Raw genomic sequence first — 24,021 nt, forward strand, 5'->3', positions numbered from 1 at the left:
GGTTCCCATTATTTGCTCTCATTTTAGATACAATTCTAAATGTTGGGTTTTCTAACTTTCCAGAAACAAACTTTTCAAAAGCATCAAATTAGATGTTGTAGGATAAAAACAGAGCACAAATAGCATTTGATGCTGAGAGAATATTATTGTCAAAAAATTAACAGATACTCAAATATAATACAGTCTATAACCAGTTGAGACAGGTGTGAATGCCCCTTTTTGCCCCTTTTCTATATTTAATAGTATTAAATATATTAATCTTTAATTTCAAGATATATATCCAACACTTTATATATGTTTATGCAATAATTATGTTTGTAGTTTTATTTACTTAAAAGTGTCAAGTACAAGATATGTAAAGTTTCAAAAGAGAAACTTGATCTACTTCATAAAACAATTTTTTTTTTCAAATTGGGGGCTCAAATGGTATTCAAAGTAGATATCCAGGCAGCATTATCTTATAAGCAGTGTCCAGGAGGCCGTGTGCAAGTGAAGACTTTTCTGTATAGACACTTGGATTAGGGCTGAATTAACCCCAGCTCCCCAGCTTGTAACAACTTCTAGCTTCTTATATGGAGTAGATGTCTGAATGATCAGAACCCTGTAAAATGGAGATAATAAAACCTACCTTATGGTATTGCTGTGATGACTAAATGAAGATTATTCACATCAGAAAACATTCAACAGTTGAGACAAAATATAGACATCTTGTTCATCTACTGCCTTTTATACCTTTGAGAAAAGATTAGGTAGCATTCTGTTTTAAAGATAAGATAGATACCCCATCTATTCTCCATGTTTTGATTATCTTTAACTGTGTTTAAATACAATAGAAGTATAAGTAAGAGAAGTACTAAATTAGGGGAAAATTTAATTATTTTCCTCTCAAAACTCCCACCTCCCAACACCATCATCTTGGATGTTAGGATGCAACATATGAATTGTGGGGAGGGGGGTGGGGAGCCCAAACATTTAAACCATGGCAGCTGACGCACATCAACCGGAAGTTAAAGATGTTTAGACAAATCATCTGATTATTTGGTCTTTGTTTTATTAAGCATTCAGATAATTATAAACATCAAGATGATTTATAAACTTTTTATATTTTATATTTTAGGTTTTTGAGTTATGGGCTCAATTTATTCTGTAAGTAAAAAACACACAAAAATAGAAACTACAAAATATATTCAGTTAACAAGATATACTTATTTCCTTAGAGTTTCAATTGCAACATTCAATTTTAATAATAGTATTTATTTTGATTCAATAGCATTCTTCTGAAATTAAAAGAAGTAATAAATTAATGTAAACAAAGACACAAAAGTATATCTGGAAAGATCTAGGGTTATAAAATGAATGATTTATTTTAGCTTTCTTTTGGTTATTTAGTTACATATATAGTACACTCAGTACATTTAACCAACATAACTTTTCTCTCCTTCCCAACAGGTTAAGAATATACTAATTCAAGAATTTGAAGTACAGTGGAATAATCTAACAACCGTCTATGTGCTTTCCATGATATGTTCTCTATATTGTAAGTATATATGTTTACATATCCCAAGTATATATTATTACATTTACATATGTGAGATAAATGTGTCTAGTTAGAACTTGTAGATAACTTAGATTGTTTTAGAAAAGGATAAGCTACAATTCATTCAAGATACAGAATAGCATTAGAAGGTCATCTTATAGGAAGAAGTGTTCTGCAAATTTAGATTTAACATTGTATCAAAGTTAAAGCTTAATACAGTTATTTATCATGTAGAATAATATATCCATTATGTTTAATTACATTTTTATAAATATTATACTTACTGCCCTTAAGATTTTATACCACTCTTATTTTTCTATAAATTTTTTAAAAATACTGGATATGCAGAATTTTATGCTGAAGTGTTAAAGTTTACTGAAATGTCTTAAAACATAATGTTTATTTTTTAAGGTCTGTTCAATTTTTCCTATGTTAGTTATCTTTTTAAAAACTGTTTTAGTTCTGGTAAGATGATATTTTTAGCATTAAATCATTCATATACAGATGTACAAAGGGGAGCCCCCAAAAGCACAGAATTATCTTCTGGATGGTGGGTCCCTTGTAGTACAGGTTTCCACTGCTAGGCAAGTTTTCTAGGAACTCATCTGTATCAGTGTGCAAGCTGGTGGTGTTGTGAGAGGTTGCATTTGGCTTCAGTGAATTTTTTAAATGACTCCTTCCATGCATTTGCTAATTTCACGATGGGTGATTTACGAGCACACTTGCCAACACAGCACTGAGTGTTCAGCACTTTTTGACCAAAAATGGCAGGACCCCCATCCCCGACCCTCACTATTCCCCTGATCATGCCCCAAGTGACTTGTTTTTTGTTTTCCGAGATGAAAAAAGTCCTTAAAGGGAAACATTTTGCCAATGTGGAAGAGGTGGAACAAAAATGGCAGAAGCACTAAAAGGCATCAAAATGATTGAGTTAAAAAACTGTTTTGAGCAGTGGAAAAAAATGTCTTGATAGGTATATTGCATCAATTGGAGAGTACTTTGAAGGGGACTGAAGTTTAAACATGCAAGAAAACACAATTTTTTATAAATAAATTCCAGGGCTTTTTGGGTTCCCCATCATACATATATAAATATGTGTGTATATACACACAATTTATTTAATAAACTGAAGAAAAGGGAGAAAAGTTTTCTTGATTCAGTAGTGAAAACTTTTACCATTAACTTCACATTGCTTAAAAGTAAGGAGAGAAGTAAAGGGCTGTGATACTATGCTTTGTTTTTGAGTTAAGAAGTACTAAGCACTAAGTACTAACTCACAACAGTGGGAAGAAAAGGAGGTAGTGCACTCCCTTTTTGCTCAGAAGAAAGTAAGCCATGACTGGAGCCCTTATTAGTCAACAGTACTCCCAAAATTCCTGGTACATTTAGGGCCTCAGAAGATGCCGTTCCTGAACAACACCTGATTCTGCAATGCCCACCTCAAGCATTACTCTCCATTCTCTCCACCTTTTTCTTGCTAGAAACCCTTTCTGAGGATAAAAAATATATCACAAGGGACTTGAAATTCAGTGAGACTTGATCCTTCTCTGCAAAGGCAGGAGAATAAGGTGTGCCTGATTATGGTGTGCAAGTTGGAAGTTGTGCTGAACAGACAGTCATTAGCATGCCTTTTTAGAACACTAAATGAATGCCTTTTGACACAAAATATAATTTAATACACAATATATGGTTCTAAAGCAGTGTTATCTAATAGAAATATAACATGAGCCACACGTGTAATTTAAACTTTTCTTGTGGTCACATTTGTAAAGGAAAAAAACACAACAGGTATAATGGGTTTTTATAATAAATTTTATTTAATCTTATATTATCAAAGTACAGTCATTAAACATGTGAACAATATAAAAAACTATTAATGAGACATTTAACATTCTTTTTTTTTGCATACTAAGTCTTTGAAATCCAGTTTGTACTTATATCATATCTCAATTGAGATCATTTGGATGCTGAATTTTTATTGGATATTTTTGATCTGTATTTAAATTTTATAAAATTTATAGCTGAAAAGAGTAAGTCACAAAATCAAGCTGTTCCACACATTTAAAAAATTTTCAATAACTAAATTGAGTATCAGTTTTCAAATTTAAATTAATTAAAATTAAATGTCATTTAATTTATACTAGCCATAGTTCACGTACTCTACAGTCCCACGTGTCTAGTAGCTATTGTATTGTACAACTATTTTCCAAAGGATTCTTGATCTAATGTTATAATTCTGCTACCTAATGACTTTTTTGTAGGCTGATATCAGACCACACCAATGAAGTATATAACTTCAAATTTATAATGAGCAAAAAATCATCAAGCTCTACACATCTGACTAAAATGGCATTTTATAGAACATATATTTGAGAAATTATTGATAAATTATACAAGAAATTATGGATAAAATCTCCAGGCTATGAGACATATTGAACTTCTTTATAATTTGATTCAGTGTGCATGTTCTTTTGTACTAAATGGGAATTAACACCCTTCCCCATTTCAGAGGAAGGAAGGAAGGAAGGAAGGGAGGAAGGAAGGGAGGGAGGGAGGGAGGGAGAGAGGGAAGGAGGATTATTTTAAATGGCTATGTGAAAGACATTGTTAAAATAGTGAAAATATGCCCTGGCTGGTGTAGCTCAGTGGATTGAGCGTGGGCTGCGAACCAAAGTGTCGCAGGTTTGATTCCCAGTCAGGGCACATGCCTGGGTTGCAGGCCATGGCCCCCAGCAACCACACACTGATGTTTCTCTCTCTCTCTCTTTCTCCCTTCCTTTCCTCTCTAAAAAATAAATAAATAAAATCTTTTAAAAAAGATTTTAAAAAATAGTGAAAATATAAGTTTCAGGCTTATAAGTCACATAGCTGATAAAGGATTTATATCTAGAATACATAAAGAAGTGTTAAAACTTAATAACAAGAAAATAAACAACCCATTTTAAAAATAGGTAAAAGATCTGAACTTCACCAAAAAAAGAAAAGGATGTATAGCTAGCCAATAAGTATATGGGAGTATTTTTACCACCCTTAGTTAAGAGAGATGCAAAATTAAAGTCACAATGAGATGCCTATTAAAATGGTATATATGTATATTTAAATCTGACAGTATCAAATGCTAGCAAGCATGCACAGTCACAGGGACTGTCCTTCACTGCTGATGGAAATTACAAATGATACTGCCACATTGGAAAACTGCATGTCAGTTTTATTTATAAAATTAAACATATACTTACCATATGATCCAGCAGTCCCACTCTTAGGTTTTTACCAACATGAATCTAAAACTTCACACAGAAACCTATATGTTAATATTTATAGCAGTTTTACCTATAATTACAAAGTTGTTCTTCAAATAGTGAATGCATGAACAAACTGTAGCATTTCTATACAATGGAATACTATTCAGCTATAAAAAGGAAATCATTATTAATTCATGCAATACCATGGATGCATTTCTTTTTAGTTTCTGTTGATTTTATTGTTCTTTAAAAAAATAGAAGTGCATCTTTTACCAATACAGGTTAGAATGTTTCTAGGATAATGAACCAGACCCTGAGGTTTAATTCTCTGCAGAATTTCAGTAACACTTGAAAAGTTCTATTTTCAAATTGAGAATATTTTTGCTGTCCTTTTGGAAAAAATGCCTTAGTAACAAAAGCAAGGTCATTAAACTACACACATGCTCTTGAATTCATGTCTTCTTTTTACTTGTGACCGAAAGCGTGAGTCAGCACTTCACAATGAGTAGTGCTAAGTGTATACACTGTCCAGGCTGGAAGTCCTATGTTTCTTTCTTTTTTGACAAGGAAGCTTCCAACAACAATCCTGGTGGTTTAATTTTATTTGAAGGCCACCCTGATTATTTCATCATGGCCTTGAATGAAATCTTGTTCTTAAAGACTATATTTCTAAGGCCACTGCATCCCAATGACCTTGAGGGCCCTGAAGAGGAGGTCATCCTCATCTCAGGGATGGGGCTCAGGACAACGAATAGTCAGAACAGACCTAAAAAGGACACGTATTTTCCACTGACCACTGTACATGAAATGTACTCTGAAACTCAAGCACACTTGTAAAAGCTTCAACAAGAGGCAGATGAAAAAGTGTGGGAGGTACACTACACCAGTTTTAATAAGCATATGCGTAGTCTGCCGTCTGCTCCTAGACACGACTTCTTTGCATGGATCCTTGCTGTGCCACACAGTGTTGGGAGACTTAGTTCTAGAAGAAAGCTCCAGCTAAATGGGGCTGAGGTGAGCCTGAGGTGGGTTCAGATCCCCCTTGTGAAGTGTCTTCAGATATTCACAATGCCTCTCAAGACCAGTCAGGACTTGGGTCGGTTCAAAATGATGGCGTAGCCTCAGCACCCACATCTTCAAAACCCTTTCCAGAGGGTCCAGCTTTTCTCTGTCCTGTAACACACCAGCAAGGAGACTGGGGATTAAGAGACAACATTTCACAGGGTCAACCACCAATGAATGGCCTCAGTCACTGGCTAGTGGGACTGCATGCCCATATTTCTCAAACTAACTTAAAAAACAAAAACCTAGTGTGAAGAGGAGAAAGGTAACAGCTCCTTCACAGGCACCAGTAGCTTCACATCTGTGGGTTTCCTAAAGGAACATCCTGACTACACCGTGGGCTAATGGCAGTGGTGGTGAGGACAGGTTTGAAGGTGGCTTCCCAAACTCCAGGCATTTTCCCAACCTTCAGACAGAGCAAACCAAATTAAGTGGACATTATAGCAGTTACAGGCTGACTATCATTGGGCCACAGTTATAATTGAATATCAAGAGTCAGGAGCAGTGTCACTGTGTCTCAGTTTTCTCTCCCTATATCACCCAGTAGCGTGCAGGTGCTGCTTGGCCATCTGTCACTATCATCTCTGTTGTTGCTCCCCAGCCTTGAGGGGGGACCACTTGTTCGGTTTGGGGACTGCTCATACACAAAATTCCCAGTGGGACTCCAGCGCCTCTACTTTCTGCAGCAGGTCCTTCATGGTGTTGAGGGCTGATAGTGGGCTGCAGGCATGAGGGGGATCCCTCCCATGGAGTCATCCACCCCACGTCTCAATGTCCCTGGTGTGGTTCAGCTACAGCTGGGCCCCTGGTGAGCCGTGGGGGTAGATGTCAAGCAGCCAGTGGCCCGCACAGCTGTGCCTGTCCTTTCAGCTTCCACTGAGCTGGGCATGGGGGTTCTGGGTTTCTCCAGCTTTTGCTGCACAGCCAATTCCAGCCCCAAATCACTGGCTTTATCCTTTAATCTCTGAACAGCTTCTAGGAGATTCTCTTTCTCATCAAACTTACTCTCCAGGAAGACTTTTCTCTTGATAGCTTGTTTCAAGCCCTGCTCACAGTCTTCCAGAGATATAACTGTGGCCCACTTCACTGTTTCCAAGATATCGTTTGCTTGCTCCAGCTGTCTGACATATTTCTGCAGCTGATCTTTAATTGCCTTTGTCTGGGCTGGGCCATCCTCCAAGGCAGAGATATGCCGATAGTCTTCAGAATGCTGCATCTCAAACTTCTCCTTGATGGTTTCTAGCTCCATGCAAAGGTGATTATTTTCCAACAGGACATCCCTGTCCCTGGTTTCAATTTGTTGTAGCTGTATCTCCAATTCAGCTTCATATTCTCAGCTTCCCTCCTGGAATCCTCAGAGCTCTGCTTGTGTATTCTCTGCCCTTTGCTTGTAGGTCATAGCCAGATATTTCCAATAGTCACCTTCTTCTTCCTCAGAGCTGAAAGTTCTCCCAGAGCCCTCCATTGTGAAAACAGGAGTAGAGGGCTCACTCTTCTTGTGGTGTGGTGTCCTGGCTCGGGGGACAAAGACGAGCAGCTACCACAACAGAGAAATGGCTGAAGGCCTCCTAGTTGCATCTTAAGTGCATTTTGTTAAATGGAAACTGCAGACCCAAATGACTAAATATTGTGTAATTCCATATGTATGAAATTTTAGAAAAGACAAAACATAGAGGCAGGAAACAGATCAGTAGTTGCAGGGTTTAGAGATGGGAGAACTGACTACATTTGCATCACGATGTTGGAACAAATATGAAAGACTTTTGTTTTTCGTGTAATTTCTTATATTTTTCTGCACAAATAAATAGTAAATTATTTGGGATAGCAATTTTGTCTTAATACTCAACATCATTTAGGGCAATTGAGCACAATACAAAGACTGTAAGAACTTACATATCCTCTGTCCTTTTCCCTACAAGCATTTATAAGCTGCTTCTGAAATGAGCAGAATGATGGTTCTTCTGCCCCAAAGAGAATGTGCCCTCTGGCTTTGGCTGCATGTTGCATCTAGCTGTCATGTGTAGGTGTGCATTCTACAGCAGAACCATGGTTCAGATGATAAAAATGACTTAGACCGTAGAAAATATATAATATGGAAGCCTATCTTAATATCTCTACAAAAAAGCTGAAAATTGTCCTTGGACTTGTAGTGAAGGGATGGGGGGCAGTTTGGGCATCTGTCAACACTCTCCTTGGCACTTTTTATTAGCCATTTACACTTATACTCATGTATTTTGTTCATGTTCTCCTTTTGGTGGTTGACACAAACTTTTGATATGAGGAATAATTTTTAAGGTGATTTGGGATACTGTAATAGAATTTGTGTTAAGCCAAAAGAAGTATGTGTCAGTTGCTGTAAGTTCTCTCTCTTTTTTTAAGATTTTATTTATTTATTTTTAGAGAGTGAAGGGAGGGAGAAAGAGAGAGAGAGAGAAAGATCAATGTGCGGTTTCTGGGGGCTGTGGCCTGCAACCCAGGCATGTGTCGTGACTAGGAATAGAACCTGCGACACTGGTTCGCAGCCCACGCTCAATCCACTGAGCTATGCCAGCCAAGGCTCAATTGCTGGGAGTTCTCTTAAACATCTTAATGAAACATAATCACCAAAACAAAGACTTAAATACAAACACTTATTCTAAAAATGCTAGACAAAAATGCAAAAAGAGTATTATTCTGTTTAGTTCAGTGCACTTTGTATTATTTTTGCACACTGTGGACAGTATGGTTTGTTCATGTGTGTGTCACATGTTTGTGTGTGTGTATATGTACTGGGTGATGATGTAAAGTGTGTTCCTTACTATGGATCACAGTTAAAAACTTTAAATACCCATATCCAAAAAATGCCCTAGAGAGTAGAACTCTTAGCAAATTTTCCCATATTCAGAAGCCAATACTTTGCTTTAAATATTACCTTCACTCCCTATGGTGCTTTAGTTATATAACCATGAAAGCAGCCAGCAAAAGAGTACACAGAATAAAAGTAAAACTCAGAAAAGGAAAACAGTAATGAAGTCATTGCAAATACTTGAGAGTAGTTGATTCAAAAAAATACAAGTATGTCTTAAAATTCAGTTAATAAATAGTGATTGCAGACTAGTGGGACTTAGACCTCAGCTATACAAATTGCTGGTTAAGAAACCCTGGGAAAAATCATTTAACCACTCTAGGCTGCATGTTCTTATCTAAGAAATAAAGATAAAACTATCTCCCATCTCCCCAGGCAGTTAATGGAATGAGGTTATGTAGTTCAAAGATTGGACTTAGTACCTCACATGTAATACATTTTCAACAATGTTAAATATTAGTTGTACAACTCTACAGGAGAGATTACAAACTATTAATTTCTAGATTGACCTAAAATTGTTTTTGTTTTTCCTGGTTTTGTATGCCTGTGTAGTTTATATCCTGTTAGAAGTTATTTGCAAAATTAGTAAGTCTCTCAAGTACAATATAAATCTTGTTTTTTTTTATCTTTATAGAGATATTTATTTGTAAGGCTCTAGGTCCAATGTTAAATGAAGATAGTTTCATTTTGTTTCATTTTTTTTTACTCTATAAACTTAATAATTGAACTACATAGGAGTGATTTTTAAAATGATTTCAGGCACATATGTTTAAAGATGTGTGTTTAACAGATGTTTCTATCCTTTTTCCTGATTTCCAAACACAGAATCCCACAAAATATGAGGTTGACAAAGTTAAAAACATTAGATACAAGAGTTTTGGAGAGAATTAAATGTGAAAAATCAAGAGATGTGAGCAGAGAGAAAGAAAAATGCACTTTTAAAGTAAAATATTTTCTGATTATAAATTAACATATGCTCATTATAAAAGCACAGTTAATACCAAGAGATAAAAAGAACAAGGTTAATATTTTGGTGTGTAGATTTTAAATCTTTTCTCTGCATATATAAGGCTAATTAAATAGCTTTCTTTCATGGGATCATACCATACATAGAATTTTGTAAGTTTATTTTGCCTTCTTACTACTTCTTGGATGTTTTTTATTTCAACACATATGAGTCAGTAATGTTGTTTAAGAACTGGATAACATTTTATTCTTTGTTTGGACCATAATTTTTAAATGAATTACTTATTTTAGAATATTTACCTTATATCTAATATTTAGATATTGCAAGCAATGGTTTTATCCCTCTACAAAACTTTCAGTGTCCCTCTCCAAATATTTTTCTTCCAGTTCTCAAATGTAGCCTCCAATGATTAAATGCCAAATGTGTGATATTCACAACGTTAAGTGGATTTTTTATATATTGTACAAAATATATAGTATGATATTATATACTATATATTATTATCACATATATATTATTATTATTACAATGACCCTGTGAGACAAGTTCCAGCATTAACTCTGTTTAGCCAAACAGGCAATTGAGGATTAATACAGGTGAATAATTTTACAAAAGTCCACAGAAAGCTAGAATTATAACCCATACAAGTGATTCCAAACCCCATGTTTGTAAATATTACACTATTCTATTTCTAACTTACAGTATACACATCTTAAATTTTTATTAGTACTGATCAATTTGTTTCAATAAAATTTAAATTATTTTTGATGGATAATTTAAATTCCACTTTGTAGGACAACTGTAATTCATTTGTCCCTAGTCCCCAGTGCATTGTCTTTCATGCAACCTTGTCAGATAGCTATGTGATGCATTCAAATTTTATGGCATTTTCAAAAAGAGACATCACACAATTGCTGAGGATTTTATAAAACCAGTGGCCAAGTTAAGAATTAATATGTTGTTTGGAAAGAAAACAGAACAAGTTACTGACAAAATTATCTTATCAGATGACTATTAATGAGAACTAATAAATGGCAGACAATATCAAGGAGAAGCTCTTATTGTCTAGTATTCTGACTGATAGTTTTCTCTGGCTGACAGTTACATCAAGGCTCAGATGTGTATATAACAGACTGTTAGCATATGTATAATTCATATACATGAAGAACATTTTGTTCACCAAAAATGTGTGCTGGTAGAGAAAATTTTTAACATACAATATGTTATAAATATAGTATAAAAATTAACATATTTCTTATTTCTTTAGTTAATGCTTATTATTCTTTTGAAAAATATTCTAACCTCAGACAATATTCTACTGAAATTAAAAGTGAATTAACACAAGTATTGTACCCCAAGGAACAGTGTTAACAAGCAAATGTCAATGGTGGTATCTTAGTGCCAATATTTAAGCTAGCTTTAGGCCAGAGACCAGTGAGCAGCCAATCTAATTAATCCCGGCCATAGTTCAAAACCAAAAAAGCTAATCATGAACACTGGAAATATAATAAGATTATGGGCATGAAGTATGCTGTTTAAAGGTATGCATAGCAAATGTAAAACTCTGCTTTTCTCTTCTAGAGTATACTGGTTGTTGAAAAGAAAGGCACTTTTGAAATGAGGGGGAGGAAACAAACATTTCTTCTCAAAACCAACACTGCCATGTCTGTAGTTTCAAGTCATTCGCTCAAGTACCATTCCTCAAAGATATATTCAGTATCTGACACGGCCCAAACCACTTACTCATTGTCTGAGAAACGACTTTTTTGAAATAAAGATAATGGGATCTCTTAACAAGACCAAAAGAAAATCATGCAAAAGACCTAGTCACTTGTAGATTGACATTTCCCAATACTTAATAATTTCCTTTATTTCCTAGGTGGCTAAGAAATATATTGATGTGATATTGTTGAGCATATTTAAAAATCACATCCATATGCTGTGTTAGATCATGAAAAAATTATTCCAGAGAAAATATCACTGAAGAGTAAATTAGAAAGCCATTTACACTTGACTTGCTAATAGTTGAGTGAGTTGAATTATTTAACCTTTTAGTTTTGAGCATGATATGTTGACTTAATATCTGATGAAACACCAGAAGTTGGATCTCAGTATTCAAAACTATGGAACAGAGCCTCTTTATGCTTGTGGTGAATATTAATAGATATAATCAAAAGTTTATACTTAATTTTACTAGGAAATGGAATTAATTAGAACATATTTATCCTAGAGTCAGATATAAACAATATCATCTTTCTTATGAAATAATTGTATTATGTTTTATTATATTTTATCTTTATATTCCAATTGTGATAAACATTTTACTATATCTAAAATTAGAAATTCTAGCCTTGGCTGGCGTAGCTCAGTGGATTGGGCACGGGCTGCGAACCAAAGTGTCGCAGGTTCGATTCCCAGTCAGGGTACATGCCTGGGTTGCAGGCCACAGCCCCCAGCAACCGCACATTGGTGTTTCTCTCTCTCTTTCTCCCTCCCTTCCCCCTCTAAAAATAATAAATAAATAAAATATTTTAAAAGTAAAAAAATAAATAAAATTAGAAATTCTTTTGCATACTAATTATCCATTAAGAGGTCTGCAGGTGCTGGCAGATTGATGTCATGCTTAGGAATATCTTTTTCACAACCCTTGCAAGTTATTTCAATGCTTTTAATATTCAGGAGAGCAAATTTTTTTTTACTTTTATTTTAATCATTGTTCAAGTACAGTTTTCTGCCTTTTACTCCCATTCCAGCCCACCCACCCAACCCTCCCCGCCTCGCTCCCATTACCACCTCCCTGCCCTAGTTTTTGTCCATGTGTCCTTTAAATTTGTTCCTCTAAACCCTTCCCATTCTCCCCTGAAATTCCCTCTTCTCTCCCCTATGGTCACTGTCAGCCTGTCCTCTATTTCAGTGTCTTTGACTATATTTTGCTTGTTTCTTTGTTTTGTTGTTTAGGTTCCCGTCAAAGGTGAGATCATATGGTATTTGTCCTTCACTGCCTGGCTTATTTTGCTTAGCATAATGCTTTCCAGCTCCATCCATGCTGTTGCAAAGGGTAGGAGCTCCTTCTTTCTTTTTGCTGCATAGAATTCCATTGTGTAAATGTACCATAGTTTTTTGATCCATTCATTTACTGATGGGCATCTAGGTTTCTCCCAGCACTTAGCTATTGTAAATTGTGCTGCTATGAACTTTGGGGTGCAAAGGTTCTTTTGTATTGGTGTTTTAGGGTTCTTATGATATAGTCCCAGCAATGGAATTGCTGGATTAAAAGGCAGATCCATTTTTAGTTTTCTGAGGAAGTTCCATACTGCTTTCCATAGTGGTTGTACCAGTCTGCAGTCCCACCAACGGTGCACTAGGGTCCCCTTTTCTCCAACACCTAGGAGAGCAAATTTTATTCCAAAGAAAATAAAGAATCACTTAAGTGTGCCAAAGTCATGTGTGTAGGAGCTTGGAGACATTCAGCGTTTTAAAGTAATAAGAGGAAAAAAAAATTTGATGGTACTCTCAAACCAAAAGCTATTCTCATGTATCACAATAATCAACTTAATATGACTTATGAATCAAACTTTTTTTACAGCATACAGACTACACAGTGAAAAATAGAGTAAATTATGAGCACATAGAAACTTAAAGTTTATAAATCTTTGGCATTTACCTTTTCTTGTCTTCCACATGCATCAAACAAAAATTTAGGCCTGGCTGGTGTGGCTCATTGGATTGAATGCCAGCCTGTGAACCAAAAGGTTGCTGGTTCAATTCTCAGTCAGGCCACATGCCTGGGTTGCAGGCCACATCCCCAGTTGGGGGAAATGGAAAAGGCAACTGGTCAGTGTTTCTCTCCCTCCCTTTCTCCCTCCCTTCACCTCTCTCTAGAAATAAATAAATAAAAACATATATGTTTTAAATTTAGATTTATGTTAATCCCAAATTGATCGGCAAATATTTATGAAGGACATTAATTAAAGGCATATTGTGAGGCACTGTAGGGATGGAAACCATGAGACATGAATCTTTTCCTCAAAGATTTGCATAGTTTTATTTTCGTCTTTCTCATATCCTAAATTCTTTCACATATGTTTCATCTGAAAGAGTACAGCAATCTTAACATATTCTTTTTTGTTTCTCTTTTTTAAAGTATATTTTATTGACTATGCTATTACAGTTTTCCCAATTTCCCCCTTTTTCCCACTCCACCTTGCACCCCCAACCCTCCAGCATTCCCCCACTTAGTTCATGTCCATGGGTTATACATATAAATTCTTTGAATTCTCTGTTTCTTATACCATTCTTAACTTCTCCCTGTCTGTTCCATGGTAGTTGTAAAACAGATTATCTGTAAAGGGACATGTTTTTTTTTTCTTTTTGATCAATTGTGTTCCTTAGCCAAAGCAACCCTAGATTCTTTTACATTGCTGTAGATCCAATCAGTACCTGTTTCATTCAAAATGTAAAGACATCCTAATATTATTCTGCAATAAAAGGAAACAGGACTCTCTCTACAGCTGGGGCAAGAAATACACAGAAGGATCTCATTTGCCAGAAAAAAAGGAAGTATTAAAAAAAGAATGGGGCCCTGGCTAGTGTAGCTCAGTGGATTGAGCATAGGCTGCAAACCAAAGGGTAGCCGGTTCGATTCCCAGTCAGGGCACATGCCTGGGTTGCAGGCCAGGTCCCCAGTGGGGGCTATGTGAGAAGCAACCACACACTGATGTTTCCCTCACTCTCTTTCTCCCTCCCTTCCTCTCTCTCTGAAAATAAACAAATAAAATCTTTAAAAAAATGGGGAGCAATCAAATGAACAAAGGAGAAAACTCAAAGAGTTCCCAATGGCTAATTTGAATAGTGTATAATGGAAAATTTTATCAGCAAAATAAATACTTTAGAATAACCTAATGTATTAAATGAATATCTATGAATACATACTTTTATGAATAAGTGACTAAATAAATAAATGAGAGAAAAAAGATCTGTACAGAAGAATTCCAAATAACTTATATAAATAATCCATCCTCAAAGAGAGGAAGCCTAACTCCCAGATCCTTAAGTGTGAGCTGCAGGTAGTGACTTCCTCCCAATATTGATATGGAGAAAAGTAGGAACTTTATGATTTTGAAACCTGATAAGCACTATCTCACTCAGGAAACATCAATAACAAGTCATAGTGATAGCATGTATCTTTGGTATGATGTGATAAGAACAGTACTTTCTCTCTTTAGTCTTCCTCTCCAAATCCCAGAAACTCAGTATAATCAGGAAAATAATATCAACAATCTAAATTGAAGGATGTTCTACGAAATATTTGGCCAGTACTCCTCAATACTTTCAAGGTCATTCAAAGTAAGAAAAGTCTGAGGAAATTATCACAGCAAGGAATTGCTTAAGGGAACAGACATGGTAACTAAATGTCATATGGTAACTTGGATGGGATCTTGAAGCAGAAAACGTACATTGGATAAGAACTAAGGAAAGGCTAACAAGGTATGAAGTTCAGTGAAGAATAACACATCAGTATTGGTTCAGAAGTTGTTACAAATGAACCATAGTAGTGTAAGATGTTAACGATAGGGGAAATTGTATTAGGAGTATACAAAAATTCTCTGTATTATGTTTGCCACACTCTTGTAAATGTCAGATTATCCTAAAATTATAATTTGATTGAAGAAGTTATATATAAAGGGCTACCTGGAGCTATAATTTAAGGAGATCTATAGAGCATCCCAGAGCAGCTAAAAGAAAAATAAAAAGTGTGTGTGACTATGCATCTGTAGAACTGCTGGGCTGTTCTCTCAGTTTCTTGTGTTGATGCATAATCTACATAGGTCACCATTCTTACAGTCTCTTTTAATGATAAGCTACTGACCTTTTCACTTTTGAATTAGTCCTGCCCTCTCTTGATCACAAAAATTAGGGCAACAATAGTTTTTTAATATTTACAGAACTGGGCTTGACAGTTTCTTTGGGGGAAGTGACTTTGTAGAGAAGGAAAGAGATATTTACAGTCTTAGATGAAAGAAGCAGGATAATCTTAGCAAAAGGGGAGTTGTATTTGATTTTTTGTTCTTTACTCTTTCTTTTATGCACTTTTCCTTTTCCTTTATTGCAATATAAAAGTAGATCTGAATGTTGACAACGAAAAAGAATAGCTTCCAAAGAAAGATATGTGAGGGAATATTTTGGGTAACAGAGCTCAAGCACTCATGTATTTTTTTAACACTCTAATTTTACAAGGAAAGAGATATTTGAAAATAGCACTTTCTAATGTAGAAACAGAGAGCAAAAACTATTAGCACAGATGGTTAGCGACAAGGTTTAGGACACAATTAACAGGTTAAAATTATACCAGTGTAAAGTCTGTCAGCAATGCAAAAGCTGTGGTAGCGGCAGGCAGGACTGAGTTGGCTTCATTAATAAGGCATCCTTTCATTTCCTTTCTGTCAACTTCTTATATCATTCATCACTGTAACACAGAGACATTTTTAAGAGCCTACCAATGAATTCTACAATTGAAGAAAGCCTATCCTTTGTGCAGCATGTGCTATCTGTTTAAAGTAGAAGTCTGTCTTTCAGAAATACTTAACCTTATTTTGATGCGTTCAGGTAAAAGTTCACAAAGTGTCACAATAATTAGACACAATTAAAGCAGAGGTCATACTTTCAGAAAAATTCATCAACCAGTTATTGATTGCCTTCATTGCAGAAAATGCAAATCTCGATTTAATCTCCAGGGTTTTTTTAATTGTCCAGGTGTTAGAAATTAACATTGTATATGCTACAAACAAGACTTTTGCTTCTAAGCTGTTTTTACTGATGAGGATATTCATATTCTTCTATTTTACTGTTCAGATATCTAAGATATGCCATGCATTATGGAACTTAATTTTTTACAGAAAGGCAGTTACATTCAAATGATATATGAAATGTTTTATGTCCTGTGTTGACCTTAGAATTAGGTAATAATTAAAACAAAACACTTTAATTTCTGGATACTAAAAAGAGTTTTTGTAAATAACTTTTTGATAAATCTAGACACATAGATCTTTGTTTTTATTTCTTTGATTATAATCTGAAATATTTCTCAGATTATCCCAAAGTCACTGTCTGTGATGGGTTATTTATAACACAACATGAAGGTGATGATTTAATGATCAGTTTCTTCCAAAATGTGCTTTTTCTTACTGGTTTTTATACTTGAACAATATTTATTCTGATGATGAAATCTAGACACAAGATGGTCTAGTAGATCATTTTCCCAAGATTTGAAAACTACTAGTTCTAAGAGATTTTAAAAAAATTATTCTATGAAAAAGAAAACATTCCATGAACAAATATGTTTCAGAAATTTTGCTTACCAGCCTCTTCCACGTTTCATCTGATCAATATACAAAAGTTCTGGTAAGTCCTGTAGAAATGATGTCTGCCAGAAATATCTTGAAAGCAGTGGGAGTAAGACTGCAGAAGCAAACAGCATCCACATTATGAAGGATCTTTTATGTCTTGCTGAAAAGTTTGAAACTTTTCTTTTAGAATGACCACTTGAGTAGCAATGTAAAGGATCAGTGAGATGCATATTTGGGGAACGTTTTTCAGTAACCAAAAAAACTTAGCAAAAGTAGTTATAGTCATGCTGGAAAGAAGTAGAAAAATTAAAAATATATTAGAAATGAATGACATGATTTAAAGATTTGTTGAATGTTAATGATCAGAATTCAAGAGTTAATCAAGGGTGTGGCTTTGTTGCTTTGTGGATATTGGAGCCCAGGATGAGGAACAAGGATGAGGAACATGAAAGGGAGCATCAGAAATTAGATAGGGTACAATGGAGAATCTGTCTTTATGTATGCTGAGTCTGAAACACCTGTAAAAAGTCAAGATAGAGATTCTCAGGGTATAGTTGGATAGAGAACTATAGGCTTCCAGAAAGAAATTTTTTTAAAAAAGGCTCCAGACAGATACTACTAAATAGGTGGTAAAATCACGGAAATGGTTGGTTGGAGGCACTCAGAGACAATAGTCTGCAATATGCAGAGTAAAGTATTCTACAAATAGGAAGGCATAAGTGAGCAGGATCACAGAACCTAAGTGTAGAGAAAAGATCAAGAAAGGGAGTAATTATCCACACAACAGAATAGGTCAAGAAGGATATATGTATAAAACTATGGTTGGATTTAGTAATAAATCAATTGTTTGTGGCCAGCATAATTTCAAGGAAACAGCAAGGCAAAGCAGGCTAAAAGATTTGGTGGGAAGTGTGGCATGGAGAGAAACAATGTTAACAATTATTTAATTTAGTAGAAAAGAGAGTGACAAGATAGTGAATATGAAAGATGTAAGTAGAGAATATTATTTTGTTCTTCCTTTTTTGGATATTTAAGGAGGGAGAGGTCCAGTGAAGAGGAAAAACCCTGAATATATAGGCAAAAAGATAGTTGGTTGCTTTACATCTTGAAGAAGCAGGAAGGGATTGGATCTGGAGGGACTGATCTTTCTCAGTGACTAAAGGAAAATAATGATGATGAAATACCTGCAGATAACATGGTAAGTTTAAATGAGGAATACTGGTGGATTTCTGCTCTGCTGGATTTTATATTGTTTTTAAAAAGTAGAAGGCATTTTTTTTTCTGCTGAGATGAAAAGTTTAAATCATAGGGGCTATAGGAAAGTTCTGAGGATTAGGAAAAGAGGCACCCTGAGGAACAGATGACTGGCTAGGGACTTTCTCTCAGGCCACTGAGGATCCAGTTGAGTTAGGAACAATGAATTTATAATGACACCATGCCATTTTGTTGTATGATTGTTTGAATGCAGGAAGTGAGAAAACAGATTGACCCAGGGTCAAGGTTTAAAGGAGTTGAGAGTTTTGGTGAGATAAAGTCTAAGTAAGACAATGGGAATAAATATAGGAGGAGGGCAAAGGATTTAGAAGGTTTACAGCTCAAATGAATTGAATAGCACATTCAGTGGAAGCAAAGAAGAGAGACACATGGCAGTATAAGATGTTGAAGGATATTTCAAATGTCAAATGTAAAGACGTAGGTCATGGTAATTGGCAATGAGGATGTTTGTTGAAGGAGGTGTCAGTAACCAGGGGCCATAATATTGGGTGTCTTATCTATGTGGACTCTGTATTGCTGCAGTTCCCTCAATTAGGGCAGGATTAGTGTAACAGGAAAACTGAGTCAGAAATCAAATAACCCAGGGGCCATTGGAAACACACAGGAAGCAGAAAAGTACAATAGGTAGTAAGAGAAAAAAATGTAGTCTACCTGAATAGCCAGAGCATCAAATATATTAAAATATTTTACCCAAAGGTAGAGGATAAAAAGTAAAGGAGAATTGAAAAGTCTCCAAGGCTAGTAAAGCATGGAGGAATGCAGAGCCTTTTGTGAGAGCCAATAAATTAAGAGGAGAACACAGAGGGTTTCAGAAGGCACCAAGGAAAAGCAGGCATTTGTGTCATAAGGTGGGAGGACGAGCTGCAGAGCAGTGGGGGTGTGAAAGGAAGGAGAGGGTGGATTTTCACAGGGGCTTGAATTTTCTGTAGGGATCCGGGGTGGCAGAGAGAAGAAGCTGCATGAATTAATTCTTTCCCAAGTTTTCAGAGACCTCTAGAATTATGTTACAAGCTAAGAACCCAGAAAATCTGAGGAATTTGATGATGATAGAACAGAACTTCTTAGGAGCTGACACACTGATATTCTGCTTCTTCAAATTCTGGCTGTCTTCTCTGAGATTTAGCTGGTTATGACTTGGCTACTTTTCTTTATTACAATTCATACTCTCCCTCTCCCTGTCTGCTAGATACGACTCTCCAAATTCAATTTTAACCCTTTTCCATTTTATATCCCAGGCCTCTGTAGGGATTAATTAGTCCAAACACATCTAAGCAATATATGGATATCTGTGAAAGGGTATTTTAATGGCACTGCCAGGGATAAAGCCAACCACATGTACACATGAGTATTTTGCTCATAAACTTGCCTGTAAAAATCCTATTAAAAATCTGTAATTTCAGAGGTGGAACAGTTTGTAGAATGATGGCAAAGAAAATCAATCCCTTTAAAATTTCCAAGTCCCAAGGCAAGTTTCTAGTTTCTAAATTCATCTGCACAGCTTTTTTTATGTTAACAGTGATACTAAAGGCCAGATTTATATGTGTTTATGGCAGTACTCAAATTATATCATGGAAAAAATAAGACATGATCAAGTTATAAATCAGAGAAGTGACTAGAAAAGGGCTGAGCGATGTCAGTGTCCAATCTAAAGCCTGAATCTGAGAGAGAAAGCTGGCTGCATTTTGCCAAAAATGAACAAAAGACCGAATCCCAGAAGGTCTACAAGGAGGAGAATGATCCGAATCAAGGTGGACTTGGATTAGCAGCTACTTCCAGGTTCCCCATTAATGAACACAGAATGACTAAATGAATCTGATCTTAGATCAGAGGTGTTTGTCTTCTTACTCTCTTTTGTCTTTGTCCAGCTCTCCTCCCCCACACCAAGTAGTTTATTTTCTCTGTATTCAGGTCTATTAAAGGGTAAATATTGCAGATTACCCAGAAAATTTTACAGAAAAGAATAGCTACCAGAAGAACTATGATATGTTATTTTGTTTATGCATCCTCAAAATCTCATTAAAATGCACACACAGACTATGTGCAGGGAATAATATTTACTCATTAGCATTTTCTATCTTGGTAATTGTGCTAATATGGGCTTCTCAATATTGTTATTATTTTCTTCTTAATGTTATTTTTACCAGAGAAAAAGCATAGCTAGAGTAGAGAATATGTAGGATTATCAAGTTTTTAATCATAAATAAACTTAAAATCATAGCAATATATGACTTTTTAAAAATATTTTGTCATAGTTGATATCATATGACCTTCATAAAAGCCCTGTGATATTGACAAAACAAGTATTTTGCCTGCATTTCAGCAAGTGAAAAATTGAATCTTAGTGAAATTTAGGGCCTTTCCATAAATAGCATAGCTAGTCAATGTCATAGGTAGAAATGATGTCAAAACCATTTTAACTCTACACACTCTGTAGATTAAAATGGTCCTTACTATATTGCCTCCAGGCCTAATTCTCTGTGTGTAGTGGGTTTTTTTGTTTGTTTGTAGTTGTGTGACCTTGGAAAAATTACTTAACCTCCTGAAACCTGAGTTCCCTACCTGGAAGATGCAGGCATCAATGTCCTTTACCTCAAGTTTGTTCTGAGGATGAAATGATATACTGAGTGTAACTTCTCAGCTCAATATCAAGGAACACAAATGCTACTTATGCTAATATTTCACCAATAAAATAGGAGAAGAAATTAGAAACGCTGAGGATTCCTTTACAGGCATTCAGTCAATAAACATTCACTGAGCATGTATTATACACCAGGCACTGAGCTAGGTACTGGACAAACAACTTCACAGTCGTAATTCCTTGCCTGCAGTGGTTTCTCACCCAAAGAAGAAATGCACACATGCAAACTAATACTTGCCAAATGTATTTCAAGATCATTAAGATAGAAAGAGTGGAGAAGGGGGCTTTTGTACATCCAGCACAGAGTGGTCAGGAAAGGTCTGCAGGTTTAGGGACTGTTTCCTAAAATGTGGCATTTCCAGAGAGAGAAGAAAGTGAGCAGAGGCAATGAAACAGCAGCTGCTTCAGGGCACTTGGAAAACTAAGCATTTTAGTATGGCTCCAGTTTAAGGATGATAAGGGCCCCAAATGAGATAAAAGCTAATGGTTACACAAGGTGATCATTTCTCAAAAGCTCCCTCTTTCCTTCCTTCCTTCTCCCTTCTCCCTCCCTTTCTTTTTTCTTGCTTTTTAGTACACACCAGTTTCCATGCTCCAGCTTCCCATCATCAGGCACACCATAACCTCTGTACATGTCAGTGCTTAGCACAGGCTAATTACCAGCAGTTATATTAGCAGTATTTGTTCCAGAAGATTATTTCAAATTACAAATATATGAACTTAGCGAGTTGATTGAAATTTCAGATGGGAGAGAGCCAGGTTGTGTGTCTTTCTGAACAAAGAAGGTAAGTGGGAACCATACAATTGTCCTATTAGAAGCTAAGAAGGAACTGTATGGCAAAGGACAGTGACAAGACATCAATGAAATAATGTTAGCAGATGCCCCCTCCCCATGCCTCTCCAACCCCATTTGTTTTGCTTTTGCCACTTGGAGATAGATAAGCCCAGACTTGGTGAGCGAAGAGGTGAGGCTTCTCAGATCCACAGTGAACCATACCTCTTAGTCTGTGTGTTCTTCCTCCCCAGATTGCAACTCCTGATTTCCCCTCTCTCCTTTGGTACTGGGACCTGGACATGTTTTCACAGCACGGGGTCTTCAGCTGCACACACACACACACACACACACACACACACACAATGGAAACCTGCTCATCACTTCATCTGTACTCTGAGGGAAGTTAGTTTCCTAATCTTCTTTCTTCTTTAGTGACTTTTTTACAATTAGTTGAACAAATGATGATATTTGTCTGCAGCTTCCAGTGCAGCTATTCATTTAGGAAAATTGGTTGATCAATGCCAGGCAGGGCTGTTATATCTTTTTCTGCTGAGAGGAGAAAAGATTGATATGTCAGATTGAAAGAACTGGAAAAACCAATTGCTGAATTAGAAGTGATATCATTAAATGCACCCTCCAATAATTGGTTAGAATTGGAAACATTTAAGTCTGTACATAATCAAATACTGTCTGGAAATGTTACAGCATTCTTATTTTATGCTAAATAGATTTTTATGGAAGCACAATAAAGGAGGAAATTTGCTTTCTAATTTGACTAAAACCACAATGGATCTCTGTTATTTCAGCTATTAAAACACCAAATAGGAGCAGGCTGATTAGAAAAGGAAAAGAAGAAATTAATTTCATATTTGAGATCTATTATCAAACACTGCATATTTTTAAGTGAAATTATTCATAACAATTGAAGATGAATTTTAATAATAACTTTCAGAAAAGAATAGATGTATTTCTAGCTCCTATTCAAAATGGGAAGCAATCTAAAGAAATAACAGCACTCTATCATTGGTATTATTGGGAGGAAGGAGGTAGTTTATTAACCGCATAAGCCCATTCACAGAAAATACAAGAAAGATCAAAAGACTTCCACTTGCTCCATTCCAAAAGACAGAACTGTAGACTCACATAACCTAATGACTGCATCCATTCTCTGCTTATACCATTTGTGATTTCTTTATTATGTCATAGCTGTTGGTGAATGCATCCCTTTGCCTTCTTACCCGTTCATCCCTTAAGCAGATATTTACTGAACACCTATTTTGAGGCAGGCAATGTTTCAGGCAGTAGGGACATAGTAGAGCATATAGAAAACAAAATTTCCTACCATAAAGAATCTTGGAATCTATTTGAAAATGGACAATATAAAAAGTAAATAAGTACAATATAAAGTATGTTCAATAATAATAAGTACTAAGGAAGATAAACATGTAGGGAAATACGAACTGTGGGAATGGGTTTTAGACATTATCAAGCTTGCTTTACCTCTCTTATTATTTCATAATGAAATATAAAATATCATACAAGCAAATGCCTCTCTTCCAGAAATTAAATAGAGAACAAAGAATTAACAGGCCAAAGAGTAACAATCAGTACTTATGCAATTACCTTCTCACATGGGAGGTAATGCCACTCTCCCTTTTTTTATTTCTTATCTAATATGAGAATATCACAATCCTTTCTGCCAGCTTGTATATGAACCTATTATCCTCACCTTTATACTAAAGCAAAATAAAAAGTTAAGCAACTATGGGATATAGAAATACTAAAGGTATTGGTGTATTTTCTGGGAAAAACTAAATTTCAGAAAGTATATAATTATAGATTTTAAACCTAAAGACAGATGTAAGCCTTCCTTGTATATCTAAAAGTAATGGGAACATTTGTGCCCAGAGTGAAGATTTCCTTGTTCTCCTTCGTTTTTTAATTGAAATGATGAAGACCCCAGGGGTGCTCAAACAATCATCTCACCCAAAGTGCCCACTAGAGCATCATTTGATGGCTAGCCCTGGTGAATGCAGACTTGCATAACTAATCTGCAAGAACTTTTTGAAGATATCACAACCATGCTAGATGAGAGGTATTCATGAGCTGGACTGTAGTTAATATTTTAGGGGAAAAAAGTACATTTTATATGGTTTTACATCAGAGATAAAGGTAAAAGAATCACTGAAAGTGGATAAAGAGACCCAAAAGGAAAATTAGTTTTAGAGACAACTACAAAGAAAAGCCTTCAAAAGAAACATTTGTGTTGGGAGGAAGGTGTTGAATCAAGGCAGTGTGTGTACAATTAATTGAAGGCCAGTCCTTCAATAAAAA

General features: G+C 35.6%; 1 protein-coding gene, 1 long non-coding RNA gene and 1 pseudogene across 4 annotated transcripts in view; 1 reads left to right on the forward strand and 2 right to left on the reverse strand.

Moving 5' to 3' along the window:
• FUT9 (fucosyltransferase 9) overlaps window positions 1–24,021 on the forward strand; it is a 161,897-nt gene that overhangs the window by 74,407 nt on the left and 63,469 nt on the right. For all 3 annotated transcript variants that reach the window (XM_045843142.1, XM_045843141.1, XM_045843145.1), the window contains exon 2: window positions 1,450–1,537. The gene's annotated coding sequence lies outside the window, so the exon portion shown is untranslated. The remainder of the gene's footprint in view (window positions 1–1,449; window positions 1,538–24,021) is intronic.
• Window positions 6,154–7,306, reverse strand: LOC123821598 (annotated as a pseudogene).
• Window positions 15,749–22,221, reverse strand: LOC123821600. The gene is made up of 3 exons (XR_006786145.1): window positions 21,910–22,221; window positions 17,012–17,111; window positions 15,749–16,119 (listed from the first exon to the last, which is right to left on the reverse strand). It is a non-coding gene; the product is annotated as an uncharacterized LOC123821600 (long non-coding RNA).

The sequence above is a fragment of the Phyllostomus hastatus genome, unplaced genomic scaffold (assembly GCF_019186645.2).
Source record: "Phyllostomus hastatus isolate PE091 unplaced genomic scaffold, TTU_PhHast_1.1 phas_contig_40, whole genome shotgun sequence".
Taxonomy (NCBI): Eukaryota; Metazoa; Chordata; class Mammalia; order Chiroptera; family Phyllostomidae; genus Phyllostomus; species Phyllostomus hastatus.